General features: G+C 34.6%; 1 long non-coding RNA gene across 1 annotated transcript in view; it reads left to right on the top strand.

Moving 5' to 3' along the window:
* Positions 1–14970, top strand: part of LOC135321689 (uncharacterized) — a 688254-nt gene that overhangs the window by 107626 nt on the left and 565658 nt on the right. The gene's annotated exons all lie outside the window — the stretch shown is intronic.

Below are 14970 nucleotides of genomic sequence, written 5' to 3'. Positions count from 1 at the left end.
CAGTGGCCTGGGTGGTGAGAAGTAGTGATTCCGATTGTAGCTGACCATCTGACTTTCTGCTCATGTGGGGAGTGTTGAAAATGAGGAGTAAAGAGTTGCCACTCTCACGTTTTTGGCCTGAGGACCTGGATCATTAATAATGATAGGAGAGGTACAGGAGATAAAGATTTGGAGATGGGGACGGCAGGTTCGAGAGTTCTGCTTTGGACATTGTCCAATGTTCGTAACCATGGCACTGAGCCCAAAGGTTCATAAGAGGTCATTGAACAAAACTTCCTTTTCTCACAACCACCTCCAACAAACACCTGCCTGTTCAAGCACACCCTGATGTTTCCTTATATCCACTATTTGGCTAAAAAGTTGTGAGAGGTTTTTAAGACTTTGCCAGTCATTCTCAGATTTAAAGACGCCTCCTCTGATTACTTCAGACTTCATAAACACACACACACACACACACACACACACACACACACACACACACACATACACCGCTACAGGATAGTAATCAAAACACTAAACTTCTTTCAAACCTATAACTTCATATGCCCCCAAATCAACCCAGCAACGGGAGAAATGAGTGGGTGGTCACCTTCTCTCTGTCCATCATTCATTCCTCTCCACAGGGGACTAGTTGTGGCTTCTGACACACTGAAGATTACAAAGAAGCTGTTACAGTGCCCATCAGCTCTCTTACAGATCATCTTCTCCAAGGCCAACCAACAGCCAGCAAACCTCCTGTTCCCCTTCGCTTCACCTCTTGTAAATCCTTTATGAGAGCGAGTTATGAGGGGACAGAAAACTATTTTTTGGATATTTTTCTGGTCACAATCACACAGTTATTTAACACCTTGCTTTGCGATGAAGGAGTGGTTGAAACATATTTTCTTGGGAGTTCCACAAAACCAAGCCTAAGAGAGCCCATTTAACCTCCTGTTACACCGAGTAGGCCCTCACATGTGATACATGAGCCGACGGAGGAGAGAGGGAAAGAAGACTCTTCCACGCTTTTCCGTCTGTCTGCATCGAGCCTCACAACGCAAGCAGCTGGGAAACGAGACTGAGTGTCAGGAGGTGGGAGTGCTATTCTGGTTTCCCTGCTTCCTAGTGCTGGCACTCCGGACAGATTGTTTGACATTTCTGATCCAGTTTCCTCGGTGGTGCTCTGGGCCAATAAGCCCTGCCTTCCTCAAAACCTTGTTCAGATCCAACAAGATTAAGAGTGTGAAAGCACTTTATAACCATGAATTATTACTCAAATATAAGCATGCTAAGTTCTTTGGTTTCTTTCACCCAAACTGAAACTCAGTATGAAAAGTAGCCTTACTCTTCCCTCTGCCCTAAAGTAAGGCTGTGTTTCATATCTTGCACCTAGACTCGTGGCTGGCAAATAATTCTTTATGGAGACACTCAAATCATGACCCTCACCATCAGATTTTTATAAAAACATTGTCATGCCATCCACAGTCATTAAACCATTTTAAATCAGATTTTCTAGGGAAGAAACTGTTCTTTTCAGTATGTTACTGTGTCTAATTATTTGACCTACCACCAATGAGAAAGGTACTTTGTTCCCTCAAAGGGGCACAGTGAATGATTAGTTCATTGTTAATAGCAGAAAATGTCCAAACCCCATGATTCGATTACCTGGTGATGTTTAGCTTGATAGATATCTTAGACCATGAATAACTGCAAAGTGAAACACACAGTCACACATGTCTTAAGAGGCTGAGTTGTGCAGCGTTTCCTACTAAAAATTTGATGATCATGTTTATCTTAGGTTAATATGCTCCGTCTTATTCAAGAACCCCTTGAGAGTTCTGTGAAGCAGAGTTTAAAACCTCTGGCCGAGAGTTTTTGCTTCTCTTCCTCTATTTTTAAACTCTGGTTTGGGTGTATCTGGCCTTATTTTACCCTTTCTCCTTTCTAGATTTCTTAACACCATCTAGAGGTAGTTTGGCATTTCACTGAACTGTCTTGTTGGAACAGGATTTCCCTATGACTGGCGAAGTTTACGTAGTAGTTCTAAAGAAGCTGCTTACATGCAGGAAAGCTACCACCACTGAGTAAATAGATTCAGATTTATTACAAAGTTAACAAGCTACGTTTTATAAAAATAATATTCATGTTCTTCTAACTACTTGCAGGTGTTATTGGCTTCAAATGAGATGACATAAAAACCACAACTGAGGTGCTTACGTGAGGTGTCACTTACGAGTGATCTTTTGTTTAACTCAGAGCCTCCATTCTCTCCTAATCTTAAAGGAACTACTTATTTTTCTTACTGATTTCTAAAAAGACTGAATTTATTCATCAAAAGCTGTTTTATTTTCTGTTTTTAATTTTGATTCTCCATTGCTTTGGTATCTAGAAAAAACTTGTTTCTACTCTTTATCGGTATTTTTAGGAAATAAAAACAGGAGTAGTTCATGTTGTCTTTACAAGCATTGATTTAAATGAATACTGAAGTTAGTTACCTTTTTTCTCTAGTTTCATTTCATAGCACAAATAATAGTGAATACTTTATCTTTCCTAACAATGCAGAATATATATAAAACATGAAATTATTTTTCCTTTGAATACCCCTGTCCTCAATCAAGAGGCAACCAGTCTGTATTTCATAGAATGTATCTTTCATAGACCATATTATTTTCAAAAATAGAATGTTTTGTGATCTTATTTAACACTATGTATAAAAATAATTCATAATATATATGTAAATCACTTTATCCTTTTTACTGATGCACAAGTTTCTATGGTATAACAGAACAGAGAATCAATTTTTCAATAATTCAAATAGAATAAATTATTGAATTTAATTGCTGTTTCTTTGTAATATATGTTTGATAAGTTTGATATCTGGTAGGATAATTTATTATCTTATAAATCTATATATTTATATTATTGTACACTTTCTCCCTCTACAAAACTTAGAGTTAGCTTTTAATTTTCTTATAATCTTATAATCTGTATCTAGACATTGCAAAGTTTTTATTGCCATTATAAATAACAGTTTTTTTAATGATATTTTCTGGCTAGTTATCATTGGTATATTAAAAAGTTATCAATTTTAAGATTTTATTTTGTATATAGCCATGTTATTGAATCATCTTAATAGTTTAAATTTTTTTGGAATTGATTGCCCCAGGAGACAATGAGATTGTCTCTAAAGTGATAACAATTGTGCCCTTTCCAGTATTTTTTTGTGTTTTACTAGTCTCGGCAAGAACCTCCTGTATGATGTGAAATAGTAACAGCAGTCTTAATTGTATATTATATTTAATAAGAATGACTTTACTATTTTATCACTTAGTGTGATATGTAATCTATTTGCTGATATATAGGTTTTATCCAGGAGGAATTTTCTGAAACCGTCCAGCTTTCAGAGTCCTTACATTTCATTTTATCAGGAATGCTGAATTAATAATTTTTCTTTAACTATTAAAATCATAATATTATTTTTTTCCTTAAATTTTATCTTTAATTTAATTGATTATACCATTATGTAGCCTGATTTGTGCTACCATTAAATTACATAAAAGACACTGATATTATTCTAATAATGCAAGCCATACTACTATTTTTATAAACCACTGATTTTTATTTGGTAACATTTTATTTAGGGTTTTGCCTTTATATTTAGATGCCAGATTAGGAAAAAAATAGTGTGTATGCACTTTTTTTTAATGGATGTTATGCTAACAGGAAAAACATAGAAGTATGTCATTTTTCTATTGTCTAGATATTTATACTTTAAAGATTTTAAATTTCTTGAAATGTTGCTATAATCTATAACCATAAAAGCTCCCAACATATAAACCGCCACACAAGCTAAGGTATCCTTTTTTTTTTTTTTTTTTTTTTTTGGTCTTTTTAATCTTCCCGTTGCTGACAGAAGTGTGACAAAAGTATGTCACTTATTTTTTGTCTTTTTAAGATTGTTTTATATCAGATTTGTATTTATATAGTTCAAAATGTTATTAGGTACATTCAAGATTATTATCCTTATATATTCTTACTGAACTCGTTTTATCAAAATAAGGCACACATGAAATATTTCTTCTGAATTTTTTATTGTATGTTTAAATGAGAAATTATTATTTGCAGAAGTGTAATATATATTTTAGTCAGAATAATCTTATATTTTCTTAATTCTTGAAAATTCTTAACTGCTTTTCCATTGCAAAATTGTGTCTCTATTTGTCCTACTGTTTTCTACTAACATTCCTGCTTAAATGCATCAGAACTTCTTATTTTCTCTCTCATGCCTAAAACAGTTTTTCACATAGCTCATGTTACTTGCTTTCCTGTTCTGTATTTTATGTATTTCCTTAGATTTATATTCCAGTTTACATAGTTTTCTTCAACTCTATATAATAGTCTATTTAGCTAATCAATTTCTAAAATAACAATGACTATACTTTTAATTTCTAGCATTCTATTTTGCTCTTTTTCAAATTTACCTTTTCTTTTTCACACTGCTTATTACTTATTATGATTTCTAGTCTCTTTAACATAACTTCAGTACTTTAAAGAAAAAATACTTAACATTTTTCTGAACTTTATTTCTTCAGGATGTATATTGCCTTTTGCTGGAATCTCAGAATTTCTCTCATGGTGATAGATTTTATGACACAGTAATTTCCTGTTGTAAACTCCCCAGCAGAGATGAGGAATATCTTTATATAAACCAAGTTGGTTTGGGTGCTGAAGGAGACATTTGGATTTCAATAGTCTTAAACTAGTGTTTAGTTTAATTTTCAGTTTGGATTCCCCTCCTCTTATTGGTAAAGTACATTTTTACCTCAAACCCATACATCATGCATGTCTAGCTTGAAGGCAGTATTCTTCCTCATTTAAGGCCATAGACAGATGCTGGTTTTCTTGGTCAGTGAAAAAAATGGTTCTAATGTGCATCATAGAAAGGGCAGCTCCTTGAGTCTCCTGAAGGGTCAGTTCCTGGAGTCTCCTGGTCCATTACATCCCCCTCCCTCCTAAGGCCAGAGACCACATCTCCAGCATATTTGCAGCTCCCACCCAGACCCTAGCAAGATGATATCTGGGCCTAAAATTTCCAGAGGCTTCCAAATTGTCAGGTCAAGCTTGCCATTTTGGCTTTCTTTATTCTCAATTCTTTAATCTGGAAGTTGATTATTTGCTTGTTTTTATAAATTCACGTAGCTATTTCTAAATTACTATATATCCTATAATTTTCCTATGGAGAAGGCATTCGAGAGACGCTCATGTGAGTTAGCCTGTCCTCTGTGTTGCCAAATAGTTAAGATTTATTTTTTAAAAAGGGTATCCAGTAACATCCTCAGAGATGTATGATAATAAACTTGGACTATTATAAGATAAACTCACAAATTTAAGGATTATTGACTACTTTCCAAAGTAAAATCTAGTATTATTCATGAGAGTTATCACTTTGTGTTTTATTGTACACTTGACTTTTATGTGTTAATTATAAAGTAATTTACATTGAATCAAATATCACTGCAAACCTCCCCTCCATCTAATCCAGGAAACAGATACATATGTATGTTTTCTATTTCTATGACACATTTGGCCTCATTTTTATTCTCTTACGACATTCAATTTTTAAAAAGTAAAGATAGCTATTGCAAATAGAAAAAAGTTATATTCCGTTTCCACGAGATTTAAAACATATATAAATACCACATAAACTGTAATAAGTTCAGCTGTAGCTCTCTTGTTTAGAAACAGAAAATGTCTGCAGCCCATTTTCAGAGTGTTAAAACCTATTGCGTCTTGCAGCTGTGGAATATTGAAAGCTTACCATTCACAACCATGCTAACAAGTTTTAGGATCTATCTCTGGCTGTAGCACCTTATCATCAGCTGAGTCTAAGAGAAAGAGCACAATGTCAGTAGGAGAAATGACTCCTCTCCTAGAAATTTGACTACATAAAGCATTTACTTTGATTAGAATGATGTATGAGTGAAACTGAGAGAAGTTAGCTGCTGTTTAAAGGGAAGAAATAAGCACATTCAACTTAAATAACTAGTGGTTCTAGTCACCAGAATAATCCCAGAATATTAATCTCCTCGATTTATCATGTGTGTATGTAAAACTGAAGGTAGTTATGCTTTATATCCCAAATTCTAATAGAAACCCCTTTCTCCATAATATTTTCTGATTCTCTATGTCAAATTAATTTCTGCTTTGTATGTACTCATTGAGTAACTTATTTATTACTCTGTGATTGCATTCTCCATAGATTTATGTCTGTCTTCGCTTCCCCTCTAGACGTCCTTGAAAATAATGACTATACTTTGTTCACCTTTCCCTTTTGTAGCTTTTTCCAATAGCATGAACACAATGAAAGCTCTTAATTGAATTAAAATACAATCTAATGTGGTTTCATAATGTAACCTCATAGTCTTTGAGGGATTGCAAAAACACATCGAGCCATTTTCTAAGTTCTTGTGCAATACCCAGAATTGAAGTAGAAGTCAGTGGATATTATTTGCTTTTACGTCCTTGGAAATATACGTATTTCAAAGCAAGAGAAAACACAAAGCTCCTGACAAAAATGATATATTGAAAATAATCAACAGATATTGACAATTCACATACTCTCCCAGGAATCTACGCTGCTATAGACAGAATACATTATGTCTTTATCAGTATCACAGTGCAAGAAACTTGCATTTTGGTAAACCAAAGAAAGCGTTCTAAAATGGCCTTGTCTTCATGGATAAAAATCTCCTTAATTAAACACACTCATACACACAAACATACACTTAGCATCTTTATGCACATTTAGGTCTCTTTTTGGCCATTGCAGTTCTGAAGAATAGAGTACTCTCAGTATCAGGATAAATAAAAGGGAAGTCCACTAATAATGTACATCCTGTGGGAAAATATACTGGGTACATGAGGATGTTTCATTTCACTGGAAAGCAAAACATACTAAAATATATGAAAGAGAAATAATTAGAATTCCAATTCTCAGTATTCAAATACCCAGTTTGATCCTCACTAGATAAATGAATTAGATGTTATTAAAATTATATGTAAACCATTTATTTAGAAGTTATATAAACTCTAAATATCTAGTAATTTAAAAAATTCCTTAGGATTAGTGGAGTCTTAAACCTTGTTGATTTCTCCTGCAGATACTCACAAAGACATCGAGCAACCAAATATGTTCTGCAAAGACTCTTCCTAGTTGGCATTCTGTTCTTCAAATAAAATACTATATAATTTGGAGATTCAAACTAAATTTCAAACGCTAACTTATCTTAAGGTAATATAGCAATCTAATACCTATTTCTACAGAAAAGAGAAGAAATGACAAAGAATTTTAAAATAAAGTTTTGAAAATGTAGCATCAAAAAATTATTTTAAGTCTTAAAGTGTTCTTCCAAAGTTCTAATAGAGTATATAAGACCATTTCAAATACCAAACCTCATTTTGAACCTTACCTCTTAGGAGATAACCAAATCAGAAACAGCAATTTTAACATGACGGAATTATTTATTCTAAGATAAATATGCAACCTGGCTATATTTTCAATCATAGTATATCTAAACAAAATAGTCCATCCAAAAGTATCTTCAAATATCGAATGTAGCCATCGTCTAATAGAAACCTCAGGCTGAACAGAATAGTGAGAAAGTTTAATAAATCAAGCCGATAATTTTGTTGCGTATCTCGTCCATGTATTTATCAGTTTTTGCTGTGGTTCTATGAATAATTGTAAGAAAAGTATTGAAATATTCTTTCTTGATAGTGAATCTGCTTCATTTTGTAATTCTTTCAATTTTGCTTTTATATATGTTGACGTTATTTTTATTTGGTCCTTCCTAGTTTAGAATTGTAATTATCATCTTAGTATATCAAACCCTTTGTACGTAGTGATCCTTTCAGTATATAGTAATATTTTTTAAGTTAAAGTCTACTTTGTCTCACATTAATATTGTTAGCAAAGCTTTTTTATGTTAATATTTACCTGCGACATCTGTCAATTCTTTTTCATAGATTTTCATAATCCTTTTTCATAGACTCATGAATCTAATACGAAAATTGTCTTTCTAAAATCACTCACTTTTCTGAAATGTTTCTAAAAAGAATTACTAACAGTATATTCCATCACTAAATGACTTATTTATGCCTTCACTCACCATTTCACCTTGAATTTCAGATCTTTTTTTCTAAAATCATTTTATTTGTACCTAATGAATATCCATTAGAAATTCCTTAAATCTGTGGTTGTTGGTAAGCTCTTGGGCTTGTGTTTGCCTGAACATTTATTTCTCTTATCCTCTTTTTTTTGAAAATCACTTTTGTTGAATATGCAATTCTAAGTTGACAGTGATTTTCTCATAATGAAACTCTTATGCCATTATTCTGCTAGTTACTAGCTACTGTAAGTCTGTTGTTTATTTAAACACAGTTCCTTTGAAATTTATCTGTTTTTTTTACCTCTGAACTGTCTGAAATCTTCTCTTTACATTGACATTTTGTAGTTTTAGTGAACTTTCTCTAGCGTGAATTTTGTTGTTTTATTTTACCTTGTCGTCAGTATCTATGAATTTTTATCTTTTACAAATTCTAGGAAATTATCTGCTATTTTCTCTTTAAATGTGCCTCTTCTTTATTTTCTCTATTCTCTGCTTTTGGTGCCCTGATCAGGTGTACATTAGAACTTCATATCTCTTTAAAGTCTTCTGTTTTCCATCTGTGCATTTCTCTGTGCTGCTTTCTGGGTCACTTCTGTTCTACCTCCCTAATAATTCATTTTCTCTTCAGCTATGTCTAATCTGCTATTCAGCCCATTCATGGACATCTCCTTTCCCAAGGTAATATATTTCATTTCCACTATTTCCATTTGTTTTTTTTTTCTTCAAATTTGTCCTAGATTTTTTGATCATATTACTTACTTTTATTTGTGATGTTTTTCTCTAACCATTTCTTGTATAATTACTTCATTTTCTGTATGTGACATTGCAAATCTTCATTTTGGAGGAGTAAGGGTTTCATATTGTTTGATTTCTCTTAGTGTCACTAGTGTTGGTTTTCCCTTGATTGTTTGGTGATTTTTTTCATTGGTAGGCATCCAGAGAGTCCACCTAAGCACTTTCTCATGGAGCTTATATACATTTCCTTCTGCCAAGAACCATGAAGTACCTTGGCCCCTCTCAGGTTCACATCTTAATCTTGAAATACCTGATTTAGCCCTCCTCCTCTACAACAGTCAGGTTGCAGATAGGTGCTGCATGTGCTTTCAAGAGAAACTGACATTCACAGAAGCTCCTGCTCTTATTGCTTTATTTTCAGCACATAACTTTCTCTGTGTCTCATTTTATGTGGGGAGAGAGAGGAGGCTTTTAAAATAATCTTGCCATCTATAAGCAACCCAGAAACACAATGTAAACTAAATTATAGGTAGACACTAGTTATTTTGGTAAGAAACAATTTGTTATAGTATCTATCTCCCATCTTGCTAGTAGCCAAAACTAAATTAACATTTTGGTTAAAAAATTATTTGACTATTGCAACCTCATAATAAGAAACTTTGGTATAAATTATTTATTTTCCCCTAACGTCTCAGTTTGCTGTAAATTATATTATCCTATTAAAGTTTATATGTTTCCTGATATTTTATTAAGTTTTTGACACTCTCTTCTCTCCTATGGAATTATCAATGAAACAGTTATTTGTGGACAAATTAACAGTTGTTAAACCATGAATATGCATGCATGAAATATGCATGAAAAAACCATGCATAGTGAGTGATCTTTAAATAGCTAAACCCACATTGGCTCCTAAAAAGGTCACTCCTAATTACTTCTTTTTCACTAGCAGCTCAGTCTATGTTCATAAGCACTCTGTTTCATGAAAAAAAAAATGCTATGGATTATAGAAACAAATGCAATGAGCTCCTACTATGGAAGCTCCTAAAGACCTAAACCTGTTTCTCTCACGGTTTCACTCTTGAAATTGAGATGTAGTAAAAACTTCTCTTTACTTAGACGACTGAGATTTTTTTTTTTTGATCTTTAGTTATCTTCAGTTCTGCCAAGAATTAGTTCTCTGACTATGAAAGAATTAGATGCCTGCGCAAAGGAAAGTGAGTGTGTCCCCACCACACATAGAATTAATTATAAGGGATAAAAAAGAGACACAGTGTCAGTGTTTGGGCTCTGTCATATTAATAGTCTGGAAATAAGAGTTAAGAACTACTGATTTCCTATTAGTTACTTTTTGCCCAGTGGAATTTTTGAAGGCAAAATCCCCTGGCCTTCACGTTTACTTCATTGCCACTTGACATGACTGAAGTATCTGAAATCCTAAGAGTTCTTGTCAAAGAGAATCTTAAATCATGTACATTTGAACAGATTTATTTAAAGGAAGGGATTTTTACCTCTTGATGGTGCAGTATTCCCAACTCAGTAACTGGTGTTCAACAGATGACTAATGAAGGTCTTACAGTAGAAATTAGCCTCTACACTATCTTCTGGATTCAGTTGCCCCAGTGAGACTCTCTCAATCTGCCTTGCCCTTTCTGCGGGCTCCCCGGAGAGTGCTGGAAACAGGTGCTAGGGATCTTGTCATTAAATCAGACCAGCCATGTAAGCTAATTAACTGGAAGTCCTTTAACACAGTCTCTAAAGGCAAAGATGGCTATAGGGGTCCAGAGCTAAAATGAAATCCAGGCTTCTCGCCAGCTCTCAAGACAAAGTTCTATTTACTATTTATATCCCTTACATTTTTTTTTAAGGCTTAATTCTTAAAAAAATAAATGCGGCCCATATAATGGGAAAAAAGTTAAGCTACCTCTTAATCTACTTCTGTGTAGAACATGATGAAAACAGTGCTTTCCCAACCAAATTTCACACATCATCCCTTCCACAGGATGTGAATAGATATATTTTGGAAGAAAAAAAAATGTTGTAAGGCAAAATGATCTCAGATGTGCTGTTTTATTGAGGATTTCTTTGTGGCAGAGCTGTCCCAGATCTGAAATATGCCATATAAGGTGTGTAATTATAATAGAGGAGAACAAATCTGACGCTGTAGTAGATCTGTTCCTTTTGGCTTTGGCCACCGTGCCCTGTTCCCTAGGCTTAGTCTTGCAGAATAGAGAATACCATTTGTTTTGTTGGAGGTTTTGCAGGAGTACCGTGACCTGGCCCACCGTGGACAGCTGCAGGAACGAAGGATTCCGACACCAAGGAGTTTGAAACAACCAACCACACCCCCTCTTCTGTTTTTTTGGGGGCGGGGGGTTGTTGTTGTTTTCTTTTTTTTTTGTATAAAAGGAGCCTGTATTCTGACTTGAGTAGGATGGTTCTCCAAGACATTACTCTGCCATCCTCTCAGTCTGCTGGCTTTCCGAATAAAGTTGCTATTCCTTGCCCCAACACCTCGTCTCCTGATTTATTGGCCTATTTGTGGCAAGCAGAACGAGTTTGGACTCGATAACATAATTGTGAATCATTAAGGTGGTTACATTATATAGTGCATCACATATATATATGACATAAATACATATATACACAAATGTATGCATAGAGTATAGTATTATATATTTGAATATAATATTTCTATATTTTTAAAATTTTTGAGCATTTTCAGCAACAGAATTTTATGGGACTTAAAAAACCCTGGATTGTTGTCCCATATTTTAACTTAAAAAAAATGTCCCCTTATTATATTGCTGAGTCCAAATTTGTTCTGCTCGCTGTGTGATATGCCAGTAAATTGGGAGATGAGGTGTTGGGGCAAGGAATAGTGACTTTATTTGGAAAGCCAGCCGATCCAGAAGATGGTAGATTAACGTCCTGGAGAACCATCTTCCCCAAGTCACAATTCAGGTTCCTTTTTTATTAAAAAGGAGAGGGGGTGTGATTGGTTGTTGCAGACTTTTTGGTGTTGAAATCCTTTGTTCTTGCAGCAGTTCACCTAGGTCAGGTCATAATGTTCCTGTAAACCTCCAACAAGACAAATGTTATTCTCAGTTCTGCAATGTTTTATCTCTATATGAACGGAAAAGTGTTATACCCTTAAGATCAGAGCTTTGAGAATGGGCTGTCCTATATATTTTAAGCTGTAGGCAACATTCTTTCACACAAGGTGCAGAACCAGCATGAGTAAGCACAGAAAACAGCACAGGATTAGAGCTAAAGGGACAGATCTAATATGGAGTCAGATTTGTTCTTCCCTATTACAACTATTCTTCTGTAAAGGCCACATTAAAGGTTAAAGGAATTTCAGCGTCTACTTTTCCCTTGGTGCTAAGGCAAACTCTTTCCTGACATCTGTGCTTATCGGAGCTGAACTGTCCACTTTGTTTTCCAATCTATTTTTCAAGTTTTTATCTACTTGACATCAAAGCAAAAATAATAAAAGGAAAATTTTCCTCTAGCATTTAATTGAATTCTATGAGATTCCTTTGAAGAGTAACCCAGGGGCCTATGTGCAAAATAGAAAAAGGCATCCCTTCCTCGGGACACTACTTCCATCTGTTGAAATATGGTGATACATTGGCATATGAAACTACTGCTATCTTCTGGGAAACCGTCCTATAAAGTAAATCATACAGTGTGAATGAGGCCCCTAGGGTTGTGCAGTGCGCAACCTGCACAGCTCTACACAATGACTCTCAAGCACAATTAAAGCACTTGAAAGAGTGTACGATATTCTCCCAAAGGCCACGCTTAAACCTATAATCTCCTCAGATGTAGGAGTCTAAAGCACAAAGAAAAAAAATACCTGATTTTTCGAATTTGTCATTTTTAGTTTTTATAGTTGTCATTGACAACCAGTGTCTTCCTCTTCTTAGCCCAATACTACTATCTCATTAAAAATACAAGACTTTTCATCTCTTGGTTGGTGCTCTGTGATTTTCTCTGCAAATGTCCCTTCTCCAGAGTCTAGTAAAAGGAGGCTAAAATGTTACTAATTGCTTTCTTTGATGACCTTTTGTTTGGACCTGAGGCTCATGCTAATTTACATTCCCATGGTCAGTTTGCCTATGCAAAACTATACTTTATAAAACTTTTAAAAAAGATAGTCAAATTTGATTTGAGAGTTTTAATCGTATCATACAATAAAAATTAGTTTGGAATTTGTGTTTCGTGCAAGTATAGCACTCAGTGTGATCAGCTGGAATTTATCTGATCGGCTTAACACAAGTTGAGAAAGTGTTCACTATCAATACCTTTATGTTACTGAGTCTAAGCTTGTTCTGTTCGCCACACGACAAGCCAGTAAATGAAGAGATGAGTTGTTATGGCCAAGAATAGCAACTTTACTCGGAAAGCCAGCAGATTGAGAAGATGGTGAGCTAGGGTCCCAAAGAACAGTCCTGCCTAGGTTTGCATGCCAGTTTCTTCTATAGAACAAAGAAGGGGAAGTGAGGAGGTAAAGTGAAAAAGGCGGTAAGTTGTTGCAAATATTTCCTGCTTCCAGCCAGACTCTGGAGGGGATGTGTTACTTTCTTCTTTCCTGCAGCCACACACACACACACATGGGCCTGGCCAGGGTGTTTCCTATGAGTTTAAACAAAGATATTTTAGCTTAACATTACTGCATGGGAGGTAAGATTCCTGGAGACAGGCCATTATATATACTTTAAGCTATAGGCAATATCCCTTTAATGATTAATTTTTAACAAAAGCAATAGAATATAAAGGTTAAAGTAAAAGGAACAGATTCAATACAGAGTCATATTTATTCTTCCCTATTTCATTTAGACCATGTGCTGCTGGTCTGGTCTAAATTATGGATGCAAAAACACAGCTTTCTGGTAGAACCATATGGTATGGCTATTTTTTGAGGGGGTGGGAAAAAGAAATTCCCACAGTAATTTTTATTGTGTGTTTTCACTTGGGTTGGGCAGCTCTAAAATGTTACCATGTGCTTCTCTGAGCTGGCTCATATCTGTGCTTCTCCTTACATTCTATTATTATTTCCAAGATTCTTATCTAATTTTCTGTTTACATTTTTTCTTTCCCTGTGGAACTCTGAACTGTTAAAAAGTGGAAACTCTCTTACTTTTCTCAGTACCTCCTGAGAGAGCATAAAAGCATGTAGAATGGATCATTGATAGGGAAATAGTTCAAGGTGAGAACTTGAACTATTCATGTTTAAGAAGCAGAGTTCTAGATATTTTTTTAAGAATCCAGAGAAATCATCCCGAATGTCAACTGACCTATCCCATTCTGTACCTTTAAGTCCTTTTAAGGTGTTTCAAGTTTCTCATCTATAAAATATCTACACATTACCTTCACGAAGCTTCTGAAGTAACATTAATACAAATTATTAATAGAAATACTATTTTTGACAAACAGGAACACTGCAAAGTAATACATTTCATTTTGTTATGTTTACTTCACAAAAGCCACTGACGGATTTTTTTGAGAAATTCATGTGGAGTATTACCCACTGAGTAATTTGAAATAAATCTGGAGAAAGTCTTTATGATGGTGTTAAGCCAAAGGATCTTGTTCTGTTTAAAACCATTCAGCCGTTGAAAGCATCAAGAGCATTTACCCAGATGTCATGCTGTATTCTGACCTCTTCTCAAAATTTTGAAAATCAGGTTTTCATGGTGCAACACACACACACACACACACACACACAATGTTTATTTCAAACAGACCTGATTAAAGGTAACTAAGTCCTTCACCTTCTCCTTTCTTATCATGTGTGTGGAATCTCTTTGATGATTTACATTTCAGATGGATATTGATTTCTATCCTCTGCCTTTGCCCTATAAGTACTATTCTATTTTCAGTCAAGTGTGATAGGCATTAGGTCAGCACAAGGATGAGACAAATAAATCAAAATGACTTATGTTTAAGAGCAAAACAAGAGCATCCCCAGAGCCCCCCAGTTTTCTGTAACATATCTTTTGTGGTGCAAACAATGAAACTGCAAAATCTAGACTCATGGACTGCTCGCTTGTCTTAATATTCCTGGGAAGTCTATATAATTTAA

This window comes from Camelus dromedarius, chromosome 7 (assembly GCF_036321535.1).
Source record: "Camelus dromedarius isolate mCamDro1 chromosome 7, mCamDro1.pat, whole genome shotgun sequence".
NCBI lineage: Eukaryota > Metazoa > Chordata > Mammalia > Artiodactyla > Camelidae > Camelus > Camelus dromedarius.
Note: the sequence above shows the minus strand (reverse complement) of the source record. Positions and strands in the feature narration are given on the sequence as shown.